Consider the following 20172-nt stretch of genomic DNA (forward strand, 5'->3'; position numbering starts at 1 on the left):
AATAATTAGTTTCTTTGCATGTGTAATTATCAATGAATTGAATTTCTCATTATCAATAGTAACTTCAATAGGATTTTAAGGTACTCATTTAACAAGTAGTATAACATGAGCCCTGTTGCTGAAGAAAATAATCAGAATGTGTTTTTTCATGTTGCTATTCAAAATATCTTAAAATTTACAATCATAACCTGTTGCATCCACAATCTTTATGTCCCATCAATTTGATAAGGGACTGATTTCAATATGCATAGCTGGAAATTCTTCTGAGCACCTAGCAGATACTAGGCTTAGTACCTAACAAAAGGGAAGATTTGAACGTTTTTCCAGGGGACTTATTCTTGAGGCTTCTGGTCAATATGACACATCCCTATCTGTGGCTTTTTAAGGTGTGTTAGCAATTTTATACCAGAAAGTATGACTTCACATTGCGGTCTTCTCAAATGGCTTCAGTGTTGCTAGTATTCTTTTTTATTTTTATTTGTTCTTTTTAGATGTACATGGCAGTATAGTGTATTATGACATATTCTGCATACATGGAGTATACTATCTTTTAATTTGCAGTTGTACATGATGTGGGGTTTCATTGGCTGTGTATTCATATATGAACAGGAAAGTTATGTTGCTATTATTCGTGAAACCCACACTGTAAATCGTAAAGACTCTTCCCACACAGCCCATTCTCACCTGTAAAACAATTGCTTCCCTTTCATTTCATACTGATTCCAGGAAATTCCTCTCTGTTGGGTTGAACAAGGGAAAGAAGCTTTTACTATCCAGGCTCACTACACCCCTAAATGTCTTAGAATATGAAATCAGTAATGTTTATCCTTACAAAAAAGACTAAATTCTATTAAAAATATAAATTCATGTAAGCCTAGTGCTTTGAAACCTAGTCTATGTCCTTTGAAGTGGCTCTAATGCTTTTTGAGCAGGTGATTATCTTAACATCCAAACATTTTATACAAGAGATTTAATTTAAGCTGTCAGTTGCAGGAGGATAATTAGATAAAGAAGAAAAAAACATGTCTGCTTGTGCATTTCCTTTCTGTATTAGAGTTTAGAGAAGCATACAACCAGTGTTCTTTCTCTTAAGCTGTTTCTTTAGCTTTGGGTGCAATCTGGAGGTCTCAGAATTGCCTTAATAGTATCTTCCTGGCCCTGTGCCTAGCTGGCTTGATAATATTTTGAGATAATTAGTTTTTTTTTGTAATTTTCCATTTTCCAGTCTATCTATTTATGTTTGTAGCACACCAGCGTCTTTGGGAAGTTACAAGTTAGGGAGAGACGCAGAGTTAGCTAGGAACTTATTGCAGTTCTTATTTCCAAAGGTTAAAACCTAAGACAGAATAAAATCTGAGGAATAAACTTAGAAAAGCAGAAGAGAAAGAAATGGGTTCTCCACTTTAAAGAGGGCCCCGACCTCTTCAGGGTAAAAGAGCCTAGGCTGTTGACCTCATTTGCCAGAGGAACTGTGTGTGCACTGTGCCCCAGACTCATAGAGGTGGCCTCCTGACACCCTGCAGGCCTGGGGCTATAGTCTCACCAACATTCCTCTGCTCTGGCTGAGGCAGGGGAGCAAGCTGAGTGCCAGCTGGAGGTCTCAGAAAACCACTGGAGGCTTGGCCAATAAGGATAGCTAATGTTATGGTTTGAATGTGTCCCCCGGAAGCTCATGTGTGAGACAATGCAAGAAGGTTTACTGGAGAAATGACTGGGTTATGAAAGACTCAACCCCATCAATGAATTAATCAATCCCATGATAGGATTAATTGAGTGGAAACTGAAGGCAGGTAGCGTGTGACGGGAGGAGGTGGGTCATTGGGGGCATGTCTGTGGGGGATATATTTTGTATTTGGCAAGTTGAGTCTCTCTTTCTGATTATCATGTGAGCTGGTTCCCTCCACCACACTCTTTTTTTTTTTTTAATTTTTTATTGTTGGCTGTTCAAAACATTACATAGTTCTTGATATATCATATTTCACAATTTGATTCAAGTGGGTTATGAGCTCCCATTTTTACCCCATATACAGATTGCAGAATCACATCAGTTACACATCCATTGATTTACATATTGCCATACTAGTGTCTGTTGTATTCTGCTGCCTTTCCTATCCTCTACTATCCCCCCTCCCCTCCCCTCCCCTCCCCTCTTCTCTCTCTGCCCCCTCTACTGACATTCGTTTGTCCCCCTTATATTATTTTTCCCCTTCCCCTCACTTCCTCTTGTATGTACTTTTGTATAACTCTGAGGGTCTCCTTCCATTTCCATGCATTTTCCCTTCTCTCTCCCTTTCCCTCCCACCTCTCATCCCTGTTTAATGTTAATCTTCTTCTCATGCTCTTCGACCCTACTCTGTTCTTAGTTACTCTCCTTATATCAAAGAAGACATTTGGCATTTGTTTTTTAGGGATTGGCTAGCTTCACTTAGCATAATCTGCTCTAATGCCATCCATTTCCCTGTAAATTCTATGATTTTGTCATTTTTTAATGCAGAGTAATACTCCATTGTGTATAAATGCCACATTTTTTTTATCCATTCATCCATTGAAGGGCATCTAGGTTGGTTCCACAGTCTAGCTATTGTGAATTGTGCTGCTATGAACATCGATGTAGCAGTGTCCCTGTAGCATGCTCTTTTTAGGTCTTTAGGGAATAGACCGAGAAGGGGAATAGCTGGGTCAAATGGTGGCTCCATTCCCAGCTTTCCTAGAAATCTCCATACTGCTTTCCAAATTGGCTGCACCAATTTGCAGTCCCACCAGCAATGTACAAGTGTACCCTTTTCCCCACATCCTCGCCAGCACTTGTTGTTGTTTGACTTCATAATGGCTGCCAATCTAGCTGGAGTGAGATGGTATCTTAGGGTGGTTTTGATTTGCATTTCTCTGACTGCTAGAGATGGTGAGCATTTTTTCATGTACTTGTTGATTGATTGTATGTCCTCCTCTGAGAAGTGTCTGTTCAGGTCCTTGGCCCATTTGTTGATTGGGTTGTTTGACAATGCTAAGCAGGAAGTGTGAATCAGGTGGTATAGCGATACCAGACTTCAAACTATACTACAGAGCAATAGTAACAAAAACAGCATGGTACTGGTACCAAAACAGGCGGGTGGACCAATGGTACAGAATAGAGGACACAGAAACCAATCCACAAAACTACAACTACCTTATATTTGATAAAGGGGCTAAAAGCATGCAATGGAGGAAGGATAGCATCTTCAACAAATGGTGCTGGGAAAACTGGAAATCCATATGCAACAAAATGAAACTGAATCCCTTTCTCTCGCCATGCACAAAAGTGAATTCAAAATGGATCAAGGAGCTTGATATCAAATCAGAGACACGCCGTCTGATAGAAGAAAAAGTTGGCTACGATCTACATACTGTGGGGTCGGGCTCCAAATTCCTCAATAGGACACCCATAGCACAAAAGTTAATAACTAGAATCAACAAATGGGACTTACTCAAACTAAAAAGTTTTTTCTCAGCAAAAGATACAATAAGAGAGGTAAATATAGAGCCTACATCCTGGGAACAAATCTTTACTCCTCACACTTCAGATAGAGCCCTAATATCCAGAGTATACAAAGAACTCAAAAAATTAGTCTTTGCTTTTAAAGACTCTGTGGTGCTGATTCCAATTCAAACAAGTTCAAATTCAGTTTTCCTTCTCTTTTTTCCTATATGGCTAAAGTCTTGAATCCAGCCTGTATCTTCTTTTATATATTTCTCCAAAGCTTAGGCCATTGGATGGGGATCTCTTATCCATGATCTTAGTCCTAGAGAGTTTAATTCCTCACTCTGACCTGCTTATCCAGGGACTGAATTTTGCAGGGGTCCTCAGACGAAGGGTCACTCAACACTTAATCTTGGCTCTGCAGTTAGAAGCCATGGGAACCATGTACCTCCTTTGTAAGAGAGCTGGTCCCTGCTGACCCTGTAGTCTTTGTCCTGCTCTAGCAGCTTTAGTGGCCTGCTAGGGTTCTGATGAGAGTCCTTCAGAAGCAGAATTGGATAATGCAGCAAAGACACAGGCCTTGGAGTAAGACAAATGAAGTTTTGAATCTCAGCTCCATTTTTTTCTGGCCGTCACTTTGAGCAAGTTACTTAGGCTGCTTTGAGTTTTCAACTTTCTCATCAAAAACATGGTGACAACAGGGTCTATTTCATGAGGTAGTCCTGGGATTGCAGACAATAATGTGTGTAACATTTTTGGCAAAGGCTGATGAATTTTGTGCAGTATATTATCATAGCTCTGTCCTGCAGCCACCTTTGATAAGCACTGCTATTCTCCTTTGACCAGTGAGGACTGTGGTAGTCTTGTGTATCTTCAAAGAGACCCAGAGAAAGCATTCCTTTTTCTTCTCTTTCAACATGAGCAGCAGGTGGACCCTTCCTCTTCAGGTTCCTGAATGAAGAGATGGAAGTGCTCTTCAGCCCCTCCTTGGTGCATAGCCAGTCAACCTGCTCATTGGGCAGAGGAAGGATCTTCTGTGGGAGGTCCTCTTAGCTCTAGAAATTGCCTTGAACAATGGCCCTTCTGGCTATAAAAACATGCTTTCAGCACAGAGCTCAGCATATAGTGCACACACCCAAACATCCCTTATAATTATCTTTGGATTTCATAATAATGAAAGAGGAAACAGATTAGAAATTGCTCTTTCATAATATTCTTACATTTAGAAGGCCAATGAATGTTAGTTAATTAACAGACCAAGGAAACCAGATACAAGGAAATCAGGCTGTTTTGTACAAATGGCCATGAGGAAAGTAACAAGTACATTTACTAACACCAAGCAATCATAAGGGGAATTTCCTTGTTCTGTGCCCAAGAGAGATTGAAAATTGTTACTGTTCTTTTGCAAAAACCTTTTAAATCTTCAGACCATTATTAAGATTGCCTTCTGCTGCTTCTTACTAAGCCAAATGATTCTATTTTTTAACAGTTTTAAAGTGTTCTTTTTCATATATAATTTTTTTGATTCCACTTTGAATTCTCTTTATAAATCTCTGTACTTTATAGTGGAACAATCCAGAAGTAGTTATAGTTTTCTTGTGAGATTTAAACCATTATTGAATATAGTCACAATTCTCTTTTCTGATGTTTGAGCCCCAGGAAGACTAGAAACCAATATTTCTGATATATTGGAAACAATGTCAATCTAATCTTTGATATAGGACTATCCCTATCCAAAAGAAGGTAGTGTAGCTCTTCTAGGAGTAGTTCGAAGGCTAGAACTAGCTCTCAGATGTACCTATGGGGATTTAGAGTGTAGGGAGAGAAGGAACTTCCCCTCAGAGGGTAACCTAAAAGGTGGGCCACAGACCATAGTGGTTTTTCCCTTTGTGTTCAGATCTAAGGAAAAAACCAAGAGACGACATATGAGGATATGGGAGGGAATAAGTTCACAGGATATTTTAAAAAGAAATAACTGGAAGAAACTTGCTGATCTTCTGGTTCAAATGTTTTACTTAAGAGGTAATGATCTTGGGTCATGGCATTACAAATTGGCAAGTGTAACAATTCTATGACACAGGTATAATTTTAACATGAATTTTATGGGTGACAAAATTGAGATAACTCAGACATGAAGTGGTAGAGCTGGGATTTGAACCTAGGTTTGATTGGCCTCAGGAATTAAGTTTTAGGCACTTATATATAAAGATATGTGGCCTATTATCTATCAATCATCCTTTCTTGAATTGGCTCAGCTGTGTTGGCTCATTGTAAGTGACTATATTTACACCACTGCTTTGCTCATACTCCCTTTAGGTTTCAGTGTAAGGAAGAGACATTCATTTATGATTAAGAGAAGTAGATTAACACTTGTAGATCCCCTGTTGAGAATTTTGCAATCCTCCATGGCATCTCAGGAGATAGAATTGGCAGAGGATAAAAAACCAGGGAGTCAGAGAAGGTTATAGAAAGGCCAAAGCGAGGGCTCTATAAAAACAAAACAACTCCTGCCCCCAAAACTGGGAAAGATGAGTGGGAAATAATGATCAACGGATATTTGTAGTGAATGAAGGTACTGAAAACAATATTAGTCATACTTTAAAAGTAGAAAATAAAGTTGGTAAAGGAGGCAAGTCAGCCAAGGGGCTGAGTCAAAGGGACACTGCTATAAAAGAGAAAAGGACTCACTGTTTTCCTGAGGTCTGGCTCAAGGTTTTAAACATTTCATGGATCCTTAAGTGAAACTTGGCAAGACGGAAAAGAGGCAAGTAGGAAATGCTACATAAAATACATTGCAGAGGACACGTTCTATTTATTTATTTTGGTATCAGGGATGGAACCCAGAGGGGTTTTACCGCTAAGCCACATCCCTAGCCTTTTATATTTTATATTTTGAAACAGGGTCTCACTAAGTTGCTGAGGCTGGCCTCAAACTTGCAATCTTTCTGCCTCAGCCTCCTGAGCACTGGGATTACAAAGACGTGTGCCACCACAGCTGGCTAGATTATGTGATTCGAATGTGTCTCTCAAAGTTCCTGTGTTGGGAACCTAATCCTTAGTGTTGAAAGGTGAGACCTTAAAGGGTGATTAGGTCATGGAGGCTCTGCCCTCCTGAATGCTTAAACTCCATTGTGAGCATGAGTTAGCTTCTGTGGGAGTGAGTTCCAGACAGTTCAGTGCCTCTCTCTTCTTTCTCTTGCCCTTTTGCCTTTGTCTTGGGATGATGGGGGCTGCAAGGCCTTTGCCAGATACAAAGTTTTTGACCTTGGAACTTCCCAGTCTCCAGAAATGTAAGAAATAAAACTCTTGTTATTTATATATTACTTGGTCTCAGATATTCTGTAAGAATAATACAAAACAAATTTAAGATATGGGATAGCATCACAAAAATTTCTATTAAGACCTGAAAGGAGAAAAGAAGTTTGTCAGGTAAAGAAACGCAGGAAAAATATCCCAGATAAATGGAATTGTATAAGCATAGACAGATGTGGGAAAAGACATGCATAAAAGGTCTGGAGGATGGTGACAGGTTAACGTGGCTCTGGTTAGAGGACTAAAGGTGGTGAGTGTCATTATAATAACTAATTATAATGAAATTTTTATTGTTATTATAACAAGTCAGTTCCATTACAGTCAGACTGGTTAAGAAAGTTTGAATCTGAGAAAGAACATGTCTGTGTAGGATAGAGGTTATTGAAGATAAAATAAAGAGAAGTTTTGTATCAGACTGATGGACAATATAAGCACGCCTATCACTTCCTCAGCTTAATGAAAACTCTTCAACAGGGAGACAGTCAAATAGACCACTCAACCTTGAGAGAGTAGTGAAAAGCACTTTCTTGAAGACCAGACAAAACTTCAAGAGACCAGAAGTAAAACATCACAGAAAAGAATAAATAAATAGAAAACTCTGTGCAATCTTTTTGGATTTCTTTTTAAGGAGTATGGCATTTGGAGTTTGAAAGTTTTGTTTGAATTCTAGCTCTACCATTTCCTAGCTGTGTGGCCTTTGTCAACTTAACGTTCAGGAGCTGTCATTGCTTCATGAGGAAATAAGAGGCAAGAAGAGGTACCTGGCAGAGACAACTGCACAGAGTTAGGCCTGCAGTGTGCACCCCACCAATGAGAGTTACCATTGCTGTGTCTCAGGGGAATTGCTTTGGACAAATAACTAAAGTTGTTCTTCAAACACAAAGCTAGAAAACCTCTTCAAATTAGCAATGCTTACCTAGGTCAAAGTTTTAACCAACACTAAATCCTGGTTTTTCAACAGATGTTTTTATTCCATCTGATCTTGGGTCATGGCATTACAAATTGGCAAGTGTAACAATTCTATGACACAGGTATAATTTTAACACGAATTTTATGGGTGACAAAATTGAGGTAACTCAGACATTAAGTGGTAGAGCTGGGATTTGAACCTAGATTTGATTGGCCTTAGGACTTAAGTTTTAGGCACTTAAATAAAGTGGGAGGGTTGTGTTTGGTGGTTGTGTTTATAGATACAGAGACTGAGAACAAACCTGGAATAAAAACATCTGTTGAAAAACCAGGATTTAGTGTTGGTTAAAACTTTGACCTAGGCCTCTAAACGTATTTGTTTGTATTTCACTTTTGTGGGTGCTGTTCCAGGTGCCAGGAACCATCCCCCGTCAGTGCAAATTTCTTCATGTATAAACTAAGAACAGTGGAGGCCTCATTTTACAGTTTCAATGGGTGGTTTTTCATTGAACTGTTTTTCTAACAAACAAAAAACTAAATTATACTTCACAGTGAGTGAATGATAAATACATGAAAGTTTTGACCATTCAAAGTTATTCAGGGACATCTAAGTTTCAGTGAAGACGTTGATTTTATAAAATGTAAGCTCTGCTAAGGCATGGGTCATGTTCATCTTGTTCAGCAGAAACCTAGTGCCTGATATACGGCAGGCACCAAGTATTTGTTGAGTGAGTGAAGAACAAATGATTGAAAGGTCTAAGGCATGCTCAGAGATGGAGGAGACAAGGTAATCCCAGGGAGAGTTGAGAAGGAGCTTAGGGTGTGTCGGCTTCTTCATCCTAACATTGAGATAACAACGCCAAAATTTCCTTAGTGCTATTTCTGGAACAAGAAGATGTCATTGGATACATTGCTGAGTGGATGAACTTCCTGAAAGTTCTGGGTGAGGGGTTTCCAGAGCTCACATCTAAAGGACGTTACTATTAAAAAGATTAAAGGCAGAAAACAAAAATGATAATGAGATGCTGCATTCCTCTCTTAAGATGAAACCCAGGAACCTTCAGATGATTTCTGTACTCGTTTCCATTTTCAATCCAAATAGTCTTTCTACCTCTCTCAAAATCCCTCAGTTTTTGCATAACTTAGGAGGTACCCTCAGAGTTTGCTTTACTGTTCAACAGAACTGACCAAAGGATGGTATTTTCTCTTTAATGCAGAGTTGGGAGGTACCACCTGATCTCAAACAAGACCAAAAGACAAATGATGCTAATACACTCAATAGGCTTTGTTCCTTAGCTTTTTAATTCCTTTCCTCTAAATATCAACCTGCTCAAAACTGAGGTCGGATTCTTTGCATTCCTAATATTTGTTTAAAAGGCAAATTTTAGGCTCATACATTTTGTTTTGTTTTCATTAAAAAAGCAAGCCTTTTCTCCTCATAAGCAAATAACACTGGAAATTACATTGTGGAGTTCTGTAATAAAAATATTAAAACATCTTTTTTACTATAAGAGGCCTCTGATGAAAAAATCCTCAGCAAGATGAAGAGGTTCTGGATAGTATGCAGTTTTGATAATAGGCCATATTATAAAGTGACTTGTGTTTTCAATGATATCTGTCATTTTTCTCAATTAACCCCAAATATTTCTAACATTTTGCATATTTATGTCATCTCATATGAATCCTATCAGGGGCCAAGGAGCTGGACTTTTTAAATTTCACCTTGACTTGTCTGCAGAGATGGGCTATCCAAGGAAGCAGTTATGACATTGGGCTTTGGTACTTATCATATCAGCTAAAGCAAGAGCTGGGGGAAGCTCAGCTGGGAAAAGGTGGTGACCAATACTCCCATAGCTAGGGGTAGCTTCATACCCAAAGCAGGGGATCTCGGTTGGCCTCTATTAGAGTTGGCACGGGGCCAGTGTCACATGGGGGCCCTGCATGGAGCTCTGTACTCCTTCATGATTTCATCATGATATCCATCTTTAAGTTTTAAAATAAGCTTTGAACTTTTAGATTATGAGATATGTCCTACTAGAGAACTCATGATATGTGTATAAGAAGTAGATTGTTTTCAATATCCTAGAAGCACCCCCATAAGAGTTTCCAGTTGCACCTTCCTTCCCAGAAGTTAACTGCCTGACTCTGACTTAAGTTTGGTGTGAATCTTTTACTGGCTACTCTTTTTGGCTTTGAAAAGCATATAAGTACTGTATCTATTTTTTAAATTAATTTATTTTAATTAGGTATATATGACAGCAGAATGCATTTTGATTCATTATGCACAATTGCAGCCCAACTTTACATTTCTATGGTTATACATGATGTAGCTTCGCACCACATGTGCAGTCATACATGTACCTAGGTAATGATGTCCATCTCATTCCACCATCTTTCCTGCCCCCATGTACCCTCCTTACCCTCCCTCTCTCTTGTCCTATCAAAGTTCCTCCATTTTTCCCATGTCCCCATTATGGATCAGCATCCAATTATCAGAGAGAACATTTGGCCTTTGGTTTTTTTGGGATTGTCTTACTTCACTTAGCATGATATTCTCCAACTCTATCCATTTACCTGCAAATGCCATAATTTTATTCTTTTTAAATGTTGAGTAATATCCCATTGTGTATATATAATCACAGTTTGTATCTATTCTTAATATTTCTTTTAGTTTTGTTTTTGAATTTTATATAAATGAAATCACACCCACTCATGCTTGGAGCTCATTCTTTTTCTTTTTATTATTCTCTTGTGTATCTATGTAATATCACTGATTTATTTTATATGGTTTTATGATATTGGTTGAACTTTTGGTGTTATTTGTCTAAGAGAGTTTGTATTTTAAAAGAGGTATTAAACCTATATTTTTAAAAAGGTACTGGGCCTATTTAACTAAAGCCTTAACCTGCAATGATTGAATTTCAGGCTCTATGACAAACCAGATATGCATATCTTATTCAACAGGAATATTTTGGGGGGTGGAGGGTGGGAAAAAATGTCTTTTTTCTACCACATAAATTCCATTTATCCACAAGGATGGTTGGCTTTTGTCAGAACATAGTAACATTTAAACATTCAAACACTTTATAATTGTTGGATAAATTGTGACTCTACAGTTGAAGAATATAAAAAGAAAAAAATTTCAAGAACAAAATGAGGTCAAAAGAATAAGCAAAAATCAATGAATAACTGTGAATATAGAAACCAGTTTTGTGTATGGGCACCACATGAATAACTCAATCATTTCTGAGTTTTATTGCTTGATTATCAAAGGTGGGGTCTGAGCCCAGAACACACCTTTTCAAAATAATGAATCATGGGCAGAGAGTCAGGAAATGTTGAACTTCAGCCCATAACCCTAAGAATAAGGTGTCTGGCTAATTGCTTGGGTTTTTGTATTACACCAATGTTGTGAATAGTTTTTCAAAAAAGATTAATTTGCCAAGCATAGCATTGCTGAAATGTCCTTTCTCTAATTGTCTTCCCAAGGCAGAACAAATTCCAACAAGAAAACTCAGCCTTCAGTACAGTTTCCAGTAGCTAAAGACAGAACAAATCAGTGTCTTTAATTATCTGCTTGCCAAAATTTAACTAAAACTCTTAAAAGCAAAAGCCCCAGGAGGGACTTGTTCAAAAATGATTTTAAGAATCTCAAACAGCTAAGGATTCTTGATCCAGGAGAGTTTCTTTGAAGTAGGGTGTAAATTCTAGACCTGGAAGTGCCTTTCATTTCCCATGAGTTCAAATCTATTAAGCTCTCAGAGGAAATGCTTTTTCCCTAAGAGGGAAAATGAAGACATTTTCCTTTTTCTTTTCTTCTTCTTCTTCTTTTTTTTCATGTTTAAAGAAATAACAGCCTCTAAATTCTCTTAGACTCTTAAAATCAGAGCCTAAAGTCAACAATGCCCAGATTAAGTTTTAAAAAATGATGGCTGATGAGATAGGTAATGAAACATAAAAAAATTAATTATGAATGCGTGTGTGTGTGTGTGTGTGTGTTTGCAAAATTCAATTAACTCTAATATGACAGGAAAGAGATGAGTTGTAATCTCAGGTGGCATGTCTGAGTGTGTGTATGTGTGAGTAAGGAATTCACCACACCTAAGTTAGATAATAAAATGTTGTAAGATGTTGGGTAAAGGGACTAGAAGCAATAAAATTCATGTGTTTCAAAAATCTTATTACTGTTAGAAGGATGGTCTGTGGGAAAGGGCAGAGAGAGGTCATTTGTGGTTTGGGTACATTGGGCAGAATTAAATGGGAACAGTACCCATGGCTCTTGCCTGGGTCTAGAAACTCTGATTTTAACCAGATCAAAGACAGCTTTTTGAGCTTCTTCTTGGCAAAAGAAACAATTAGTGAGGTGAATAGAGAGCCTACAGAATGGGAGCAAATTTTTACCACTCGAACATCAGAGCACTAATTTCCAGGATATATAAAGAACTCAAAATCTTAACAGCAAAAACCCCCAAAACAAAAAAAAAACCCAAAAACAAACAACAAATAACCCAGTCAATATAAGGGCCAAGGAACTGAACACTTTGCAGAAGAGGATATACAATCAATCGACAAATATATGAAAAAATGTTCAACATCTCTAGCAATTAGAGAAATGCAAATCAAAACTACTCAAAGATTTCATCTCACTCCGGTCAGAATGGCAGCTATTATGAAGGCAAACAACAATAAATGTTGGCAAAGATGTGGGGGAAAAGGCACACTCATACACTGCTGGTGGGACTGCAAATTGGTGCAGCCAATATGGAAAGCAGTATGAAGATTCCTTGGAAATCTGGGAATGAAACCACAATTTGACTCAGCTATCCCACTTCTCAGTCTATACCCAAAGGACTTAAAAAAAGCATACTACAGGGACACAGCCACATCAATGTTTATAGCAGCACAATTCACAATAACAAAATTGTGGAACGAAACTAGATGCTCTTCAGTAGATGAATGGATAAAGAAACTTGTGCATATATACACAATGTAATATTACTCAGCATTAAAAGAGAATAAAATCATGGCATTTGCAGGTAAATAGATGGGATTGAAGAATATTATATTAAGTGATGTAAGCCAATCCCCCCAAAACCAAAGGCCAAATATTTTCTCTGATATGAGGATGCTGATCCATAATGGGATGGGGGTGGGGAACATGGGAGGAATGGAGGAACTTTAGATAGGGCAAAGGGGATGGAGGGTAAGGGAAGGGGAATGGGGGTAGGAAAGATGGTGAAATGAGATGGACATCATCATTAATCTAAGTACATATATGAAGATATGAATGGTATGACTCTACTTTGTGTACAACCAGAGATATGAAAAATTGTGCTCTATATGTGTAATATGAATTAAAATGCATTCTGCTGTCATGTATAACAAATTAGAATAATAACAAAAACAAAAAGACAGCTTTTTGGTCCTTGATCAAATGGACTCAGCTACCTTGAAATTAGAAATCTGCTTTTCTCAGTTTTAAGTAAACTTATCATCCTCTAATGACTTAGAAACTATCACAGAAATGATTACAGAAATAAAAATAAAAATTTTAATACACTATGTACTCTCTGTAATGGTAAATTTTAAAGTTATTATATTCTGCCTATATTTTAACACATTTAATACACATAAGAGAATGACAATTTGTACTTGTGAATTTGATATGAAAGATTTAATTAATATTAAGCTTCTGATTTCTATGAGAAGGGTATTTGATTTGGTTTATAAACAGTATTTGAATGTTTAAAGGAATCAGATGAATGAAATCTCTTTATTCAGCTTTCTTATGTTCATAAAGCATCATCTCACTGCTTGGTTAGTAAAATGTCTGGGTTTACCCTCTTAGGCATATGAAGACTTTGAGAATCTCTTAAAATTTGTAATTATGGTTTAAAAGGCTTAACTGAATTTAATTAATTTAATTAACTATTTGGGGTCAATTACTGTTAAACTTATTAATTTTTAGAATATTAATCATTAACCAAGTAAAAGCTTTATAGAAAAATTACTAGATTTAATATGTGAAAGTGACCAGATAGTTGAACTTAATGTTTATGAAACACACTTTTATGCAATTCCAAAAATTATGACATTTAAAAACTGTTAACAAACAAAAATTAGATCTATTTTTTTCAATTCCTAAAGAATAAAAGTGGTTGGAATACTGTACTAGAGTTTAGTGCAGGAAATAGAATTCATATTTGAGCAGAAAGTATTTAATACAGGAATTTGGGAGCTTATCTAACCATGGAGAGTTGGAAGAGCAGAAGTCAGGGACCAGCTGCTGCACTTTCTGTCTCCACGTTGGCCACTGCATGACTGCAAACCCCACAAAGCTGTCGGATAATGGACTCCACCCAACTGCATCCTGTTGGCAGAATCTAAGCTGCATTCAAAACCCTACATGTAAGAAACTCTGAAAAATGTAGTTATTTTGCCTTCTAGTTGCATGACACAGTAGGAAATTCAGAAGTCAGACTGAAGGCCGAGTGAAGTAAAAATCACATGAAACCATACAGAATTATTTATTATGACTTGCTAATGTTTCCTAAGCACCACATTATGAGGGTAAAAAATTGGATGCCTTTTGTCAGAGCCCCATCAGATGCACTATATTTGGCAACTGTAGGTGGTTCTCAATAGGCTTTTTAAAAATGTTTGTGACATAAGTAGGTGTTAGTCCTCTTTGCGTCACTGTGACTAAAATACCTGACAAGAACCTAGAGAAGGAAAAGTTTATATTGGTTCCTGGTTGGCCACCTCCACTGCTCTGGGCTTTGGTGAGACAGCCTATTGTGGCAGAATGGTGTGGCAGAGGAAAGCTTCTCAGCTCATGGCATCTGGGAAGCAGAGAGAGGTAGGAAACGGTCAGGTAGGGCGCACCACTACTGACATATTTCCTCCAACTAGGTCCCACCCCACAAGTGTCCACTCAGCTATCAGTGGATTAATCCACCAATGAGGTCAGAATCCTTGTGGACCCAGCATTGCCTAAAAGTCCAGCATTGCCTAAAACTCTGAATCTTGCTGTACTGGGGACCATACTTTCAACACAAGATTTTGGAAGACGTGTACAGATCAACACCAAAATAGCATCTCCTTAATGGCACTTTTCACTGTATAGAGACTATACACTGCAGAAACAGACTTTCCTAGTCACACATTTTTTTTTCCTGCTTTATTAAGGTGTCACTGACAAATAAAAATGATATATTCAAGCTAAAGAATATGATGTTTTCATATCCTTATGCATTATGAAATGATTACTACAGCTGATAAGGCAACATAGTCATTATCTCACAGTTAACTTTCTTTTTAATGGGAAGATCACTTAATATCTACTCTGTTAGTAAATTTCAAACATGCATTATTAACTATGTCTATTAACAGTATGTAGTATTAATTATAGTCCCCATGCTGTACATTAGTTCTCCAGATCTTAAGTGGTCATTTTTTTATCTTCACATTTTTACTCCTTGACCAACATTCACCCTATCTCCTGGTCCCTCATAAGCACCCTCCTATTCTTCCAGTGAGTTTGATGTTTTCAGGTTCCACATGTAATCTGAGATCATTCAGTCTCTTTTTGTGACTGGCTTATTTCACTTGGCACAATGTCTTCAAGGTTCATCCATGTTATAGTAATGACAGGATTTCCTCCTTTTTAAGGGCTGGATAATATTCCATTGTATGTGTATACTAATTTTCTTGATCAGTTCATCTGATAGACACTTAGGTTGTTTCTGTATCTTGGCTATAGGATAGTCACATAATTTAATAGATCAAACTTTGGGTATCCCCCCCACCCACCCCATCTATTCTAGGCATGCTTCTCTAGGGAAATTTGACACCATTATGTCAGATCTGTGCTAATTCTCGCCTAGAACTGTATGTATTTTGCCTATTTAATAGAATTCATTTCAGAACATAGCTTAAGATTGCTTTGTCAAGAGTATTATCCACAGGATAAAGGGATCTGAACCTAAAATTAACTCACTGAATTCAACTTACTTTCTTTGTATTTTTGTTCACAGCTTTAACTTGACCTAGGATAGAGGCAGAGTATCTTCTGTGTTTAATTTTTTTTTTCTGCTGTGGGTTGAACTTAGGAGGTCTCTACCACTGAACTACATCCTCATCCCTATTTATTTTTTGAAACAGGAACTTGCTCTGTTGCTGAGGCAGACCTCAAACTCACAATCCTTTGGGATTACAAGCATGTGCCACCAGGCCCAGTGAAGACTTTTTAAAAAAAAAAAAATTGATTTTGTTGTAGACAAATGTGTCAAAAAGTAACAGTTACAATTATATTTATTTGATTGTAAGTTATAAAAAATAAAATAATGGCATAAACCCCCAAAGTTTTTCTCTCATGTGTGTGATGTCTGATGGGCCAGTGCACTGCTGCATGAGAACACGACCTTTATTCTAAGTTTCAGGAAGGCAGCATCAGCAGAAAGGAGGGGAAGGGCACATGCCCCCTGTCCCTGAGGGCAGGTTTGGAAGAGCTGTTGAATTGGACTTCACCTGAATCCATTGGCTGACACCTAGCCATATGCCTTCACCGAGTGGCAAGAGGGGCTGGGAAACGTAAGTCTTTACTCTGGGCATTACATTTCCTGTAAACATTTCCACTAGGCTGGAAAAAAGGAGAGAGAGGAAATGGTGGTAGAAGTCTATTCTACACCCAACTTTCATACAAATATAAAATATTTACTGGTTTCAAATAGTCTTCCTCCAAACTAGTCTTTTTTTTTCAGAAAAGGAAATTGATCTTTACTTTTGGGCTAAACTAACCCATTATTTACCTTGGGTAGCACAAATGATTTCTTTCTTTTTTTTTTTTTTTTTTAAGGAAAACATGTCCAATATTTCTACCTGAGTCAGCAATGACACACTGTCTCCCGTTGCAACCCAGCAGCAAGGAGGTGAGTTCTGCCACTTTTTTTCCTGGAAGGTTCCCTTGATTTGAGTTCTCCAAGAGGGGTGGGCTTTGGTGTGGAAAAGGATAGGTCAAGGACTATGGGGTTGTGGATAACAGATCAGAAGAAGAGAAGTGATTGCCAGCTTGGAGACATGGGAGGGTCTGGAGGGAAAGACGGTATTCAGCAGGTAAGTTTTCTCTCCTTTCTCTTACCACTCCCTGTTTGGGGATTTGCTTTCTGTTTGAAGATGATCCCTTGGATACTGTGGAGAGCATGGGAACAAAATGGGGGTGGGAGAAAGCAGAATCCCCTGGAGATCCTTGGCTGGCAAAATTCTACAAGAAGGAGGAAGTAGTCCCCACCTTTCATTGAGTGGCTAGGAGCCAGGCATTTTGGAAACATTATCTCACTCTATCCCCTGAATAATATTATGGAAGAAGCAATGAGGTGAAATTAACCCGCTCCCACCCAACATCTCCATGAGAAACAGAAGACCATCCAATCTCTCATGCAAGCTGATGTTTCTCCAAGATGATTTTATCAATGGAGGCTTAACTTCAGTTCCATAATGACTATTTAAAGGTTTGGAAAGATGGATGTCAAGAAAATAAAAAAGTAGCTGTGCCTCTTTTTAAAAATTCTACCTCCTATTGTTCAATTGAGCATCAGTCTTGTTAGCCTCTTTTATTACTCCCCTTGAAATGATTATTGGGCTAACTATCCACAAACATTCATAGACTTTGTCCTAAATGCAATGCAACAACCATCGCAGAAAAACCTGAAGTGAAAACACTTAAGTGTTTGAAAGAACGTATTGAGATTACAGGCCAAATGAAATAACTTGCTAAACCTTGCTGTATTCTTCTTCTCTGAATGTCTCTACATATAGTGGATACTGTTGCTTGACTACTCTGTAGCCTTTCCCCCATCCTTGTTCAATAAAATCCTGACTTCCTTCAAGTATTCACCTTTCATGATTCTATGGAGTGTGGGCAAGTCCAGTCTTGAGTGAAGGGTGATTGGTTCATAGGATTAGTGGTTTCATTTTTTCTTACCAGGAACTGGCTTGGGAATGCACATATAATGTAATTCTGGACAATGAAAAATGAATGAGAGATGTCTCATGGGGACTTCTAGGAAAATTTTCTGTACTTATTAAAAAAGAATGCAAGAGATGACTGTTTGCTCTTCTAGCTTGTGAATGGGCTCTGAGGATGGGATATTTGGAGAGGCTGCTACCATTTTGTAAGAGATACTCAGAGAGCAAAAGCCAACATAACATGTTGGGCATGACAGAGTAGAAAGACAAAGAATCTGGGTTCTTAAAAAAATTGTAGTTATAAACGGACAACTGCAATAGCCAAGCCTGATCCTGATCTTCCTGTTATGCAAGATAAACACAACTTATTGCTTAAGCTATTTTGACCTTTTTTTGTTACTTGAATGTAAATGAACCATCTTAAGTGATAAATTAAAGAAGGAAAAAATACAACGTGAGATGTGGAATTGGGTCACTTTAGGTATTGAACCACCACCATAAAAGATGGGAATGTGTTACTTACTATGGTCACACATAATTCTTATATAGAGCTGCTAAAGCAATACCATTAAAATAGATTATTTTTACTTTTAAAATCAGGACTTTGAAAATCCTCAGTTAGATCAAAGGGCAAAACAAACAAAAGTTTCTAAGGGAAAATTTTGTCAATATACTGAATATTGGAATTTTCCCTACTTAATACGCAGTTGCCATGGGTTGTTTTTCTTGACTGTCATTAATTCTATTTCTTCTGGCTAACAATGCAGGTATCTTAACAATTTCCTGCTTTTCACACCAACTAATTCTTGGTTTTAAGAGCAACCTATTCTGAATTTCATTTCTCAGGTGAAGAAAAGATATTATAGAAATTGGGATGAAAGTTGGTTCACCAAGATCTGAGAGGCCCTTCCTCATAGTCACACTTTTATCAACTCCAGGACTAGGAATTCAAAGTAATATGTACCTTTTTTTTGTACTGGAGATTGAGCCCAGGGAGAGCTCTACCACTGAGTTATATCCCCAGCCCTTTTTATTTTGTATTTTGTAGACAGGGTCTCACTAAATTGCTGAGGCTGACCTTAAACCTGTGATCCTCCTGCCCGAAACTCTCCAGTATCTAAGATTACTGGTGTGCACCACTGTGCCTGGCTTGCAAGTCATGTACGTTGAAAGTTGTATTTAAAAATGGAAAACCCTAACTTTTGCCTTAAAAAAAAAAAGAAAAAAATTCGCCCTAAGGATTGGGAAGAATATCTTTTATGGTGGTAAGAAAATTGCAAGGGTTTGGACTTGTTTTTAATTCCTTGCCAGATGTATTATTAGCAGCTTACACACAAAATTCAGGCTTCTAAGAGATTTACCTGCTTACAGATGTGAAATTTATGGGAAAGTTTGATTAGCCTGGTAGAGGCTGACCAACATTCATCTGTTGTGGCCTTCACCTACTTCTCTGGGCTGATAGCTACCCTCTGCCTGTAGATTAGCAGCATTCCAGGCGAGCATGAAACAAAATGTTAATAAATGGTTCTTGAAATCTACTGAGATCACTGACTTTTAGATTTTACTGAGATTGCTCAAGACTAGCCGCAGGTATGGTTGGTTCATTAGTAGTTGAGACTTGAGTCTGACGAACTGGACCAGGGACCAGATAAAAATCAAACACCTTTCATTCTTTTGCCTCTGTCGGTTGAAGCATTTATAACAAAGGCACAGCTTCAAGAGTTATGGAAGAAAAAAAATGGGCTTACTGATTCACTCCTTGGAGATTTCTCAATGCATACTGGCATGAGAGACTCCAGGAAGTTCTGTAGTCAAGAACCTTTTGATCTTTCTATAACTCAGCCTTTCTCAAACTCATTTAAATGTGGGATAGTTCTTTTCATGTAACAGTTAAAAACCCACAGTGTTCATGTTCTGAGGAGCAGGCATTCAGAATTGCTTGCCTGACCCATATTTATTTTCCTCATTTCTACCTAGCCCATGAAAGGGTGAGCCGCTGTGTGTGTGTGTGGTGGGGGGTGAGGGGGAAAAGGGGAGAGGAAAGAGAGGGAGAGAAAGAAATGGCTGGGTGAGAAGTGTTGGGGTTTTTTAGCGGAACCAGCCATATTTGCAAAAAGAAATTCAAGAGATGAATTAAAAAAGAAAAGCAGAGACCTCTAAGGAACTCCAAATTATTTAGCTAGAATTTATTGAGTACATACTGCCAGGCACTGTTTTACATGGTCTGTATTTATTAAAAGTTAATCCTCAGAACAACCCAGTGAGATGAATGCTACCATCACTTACATATCATAGGCAAGGAAAGCTCAGGCTCAGTAAGAATAAGAAATCCCAGCTAAGAAGAGACAAATTACAATTTGAACTCAGCCTGGCTGTTTAGCCAGAACTCTTAGATGTGATGTAATACTGTAGTCATTTCTCTTCAAAGAGCCAAGCCAAAGAGATCCCCCTAGTTCATCAGCATGGAGACATGAGTTTTTCACTGGGTTTGCAGGAGACCCCCAGAGAGGACTGACTTCCTATAGATC

This window comes from Marmota monax, unplaced genomic scaffold, assembly GCF_021218885.2.
Source record: "Marmota monax isolate L192 unplaced genomic scaffold, Marmota_monax_Labrador192_F-V1.1 WCK01_AAM20220418_F8-fsc00012, whole genome shotgun sequence".
Lineage (NCBI taxonomy): Eukaryota > Metazoa > Chordata > Mammalia > Rodentia > Sciuridae > Marmota > Marmota monax.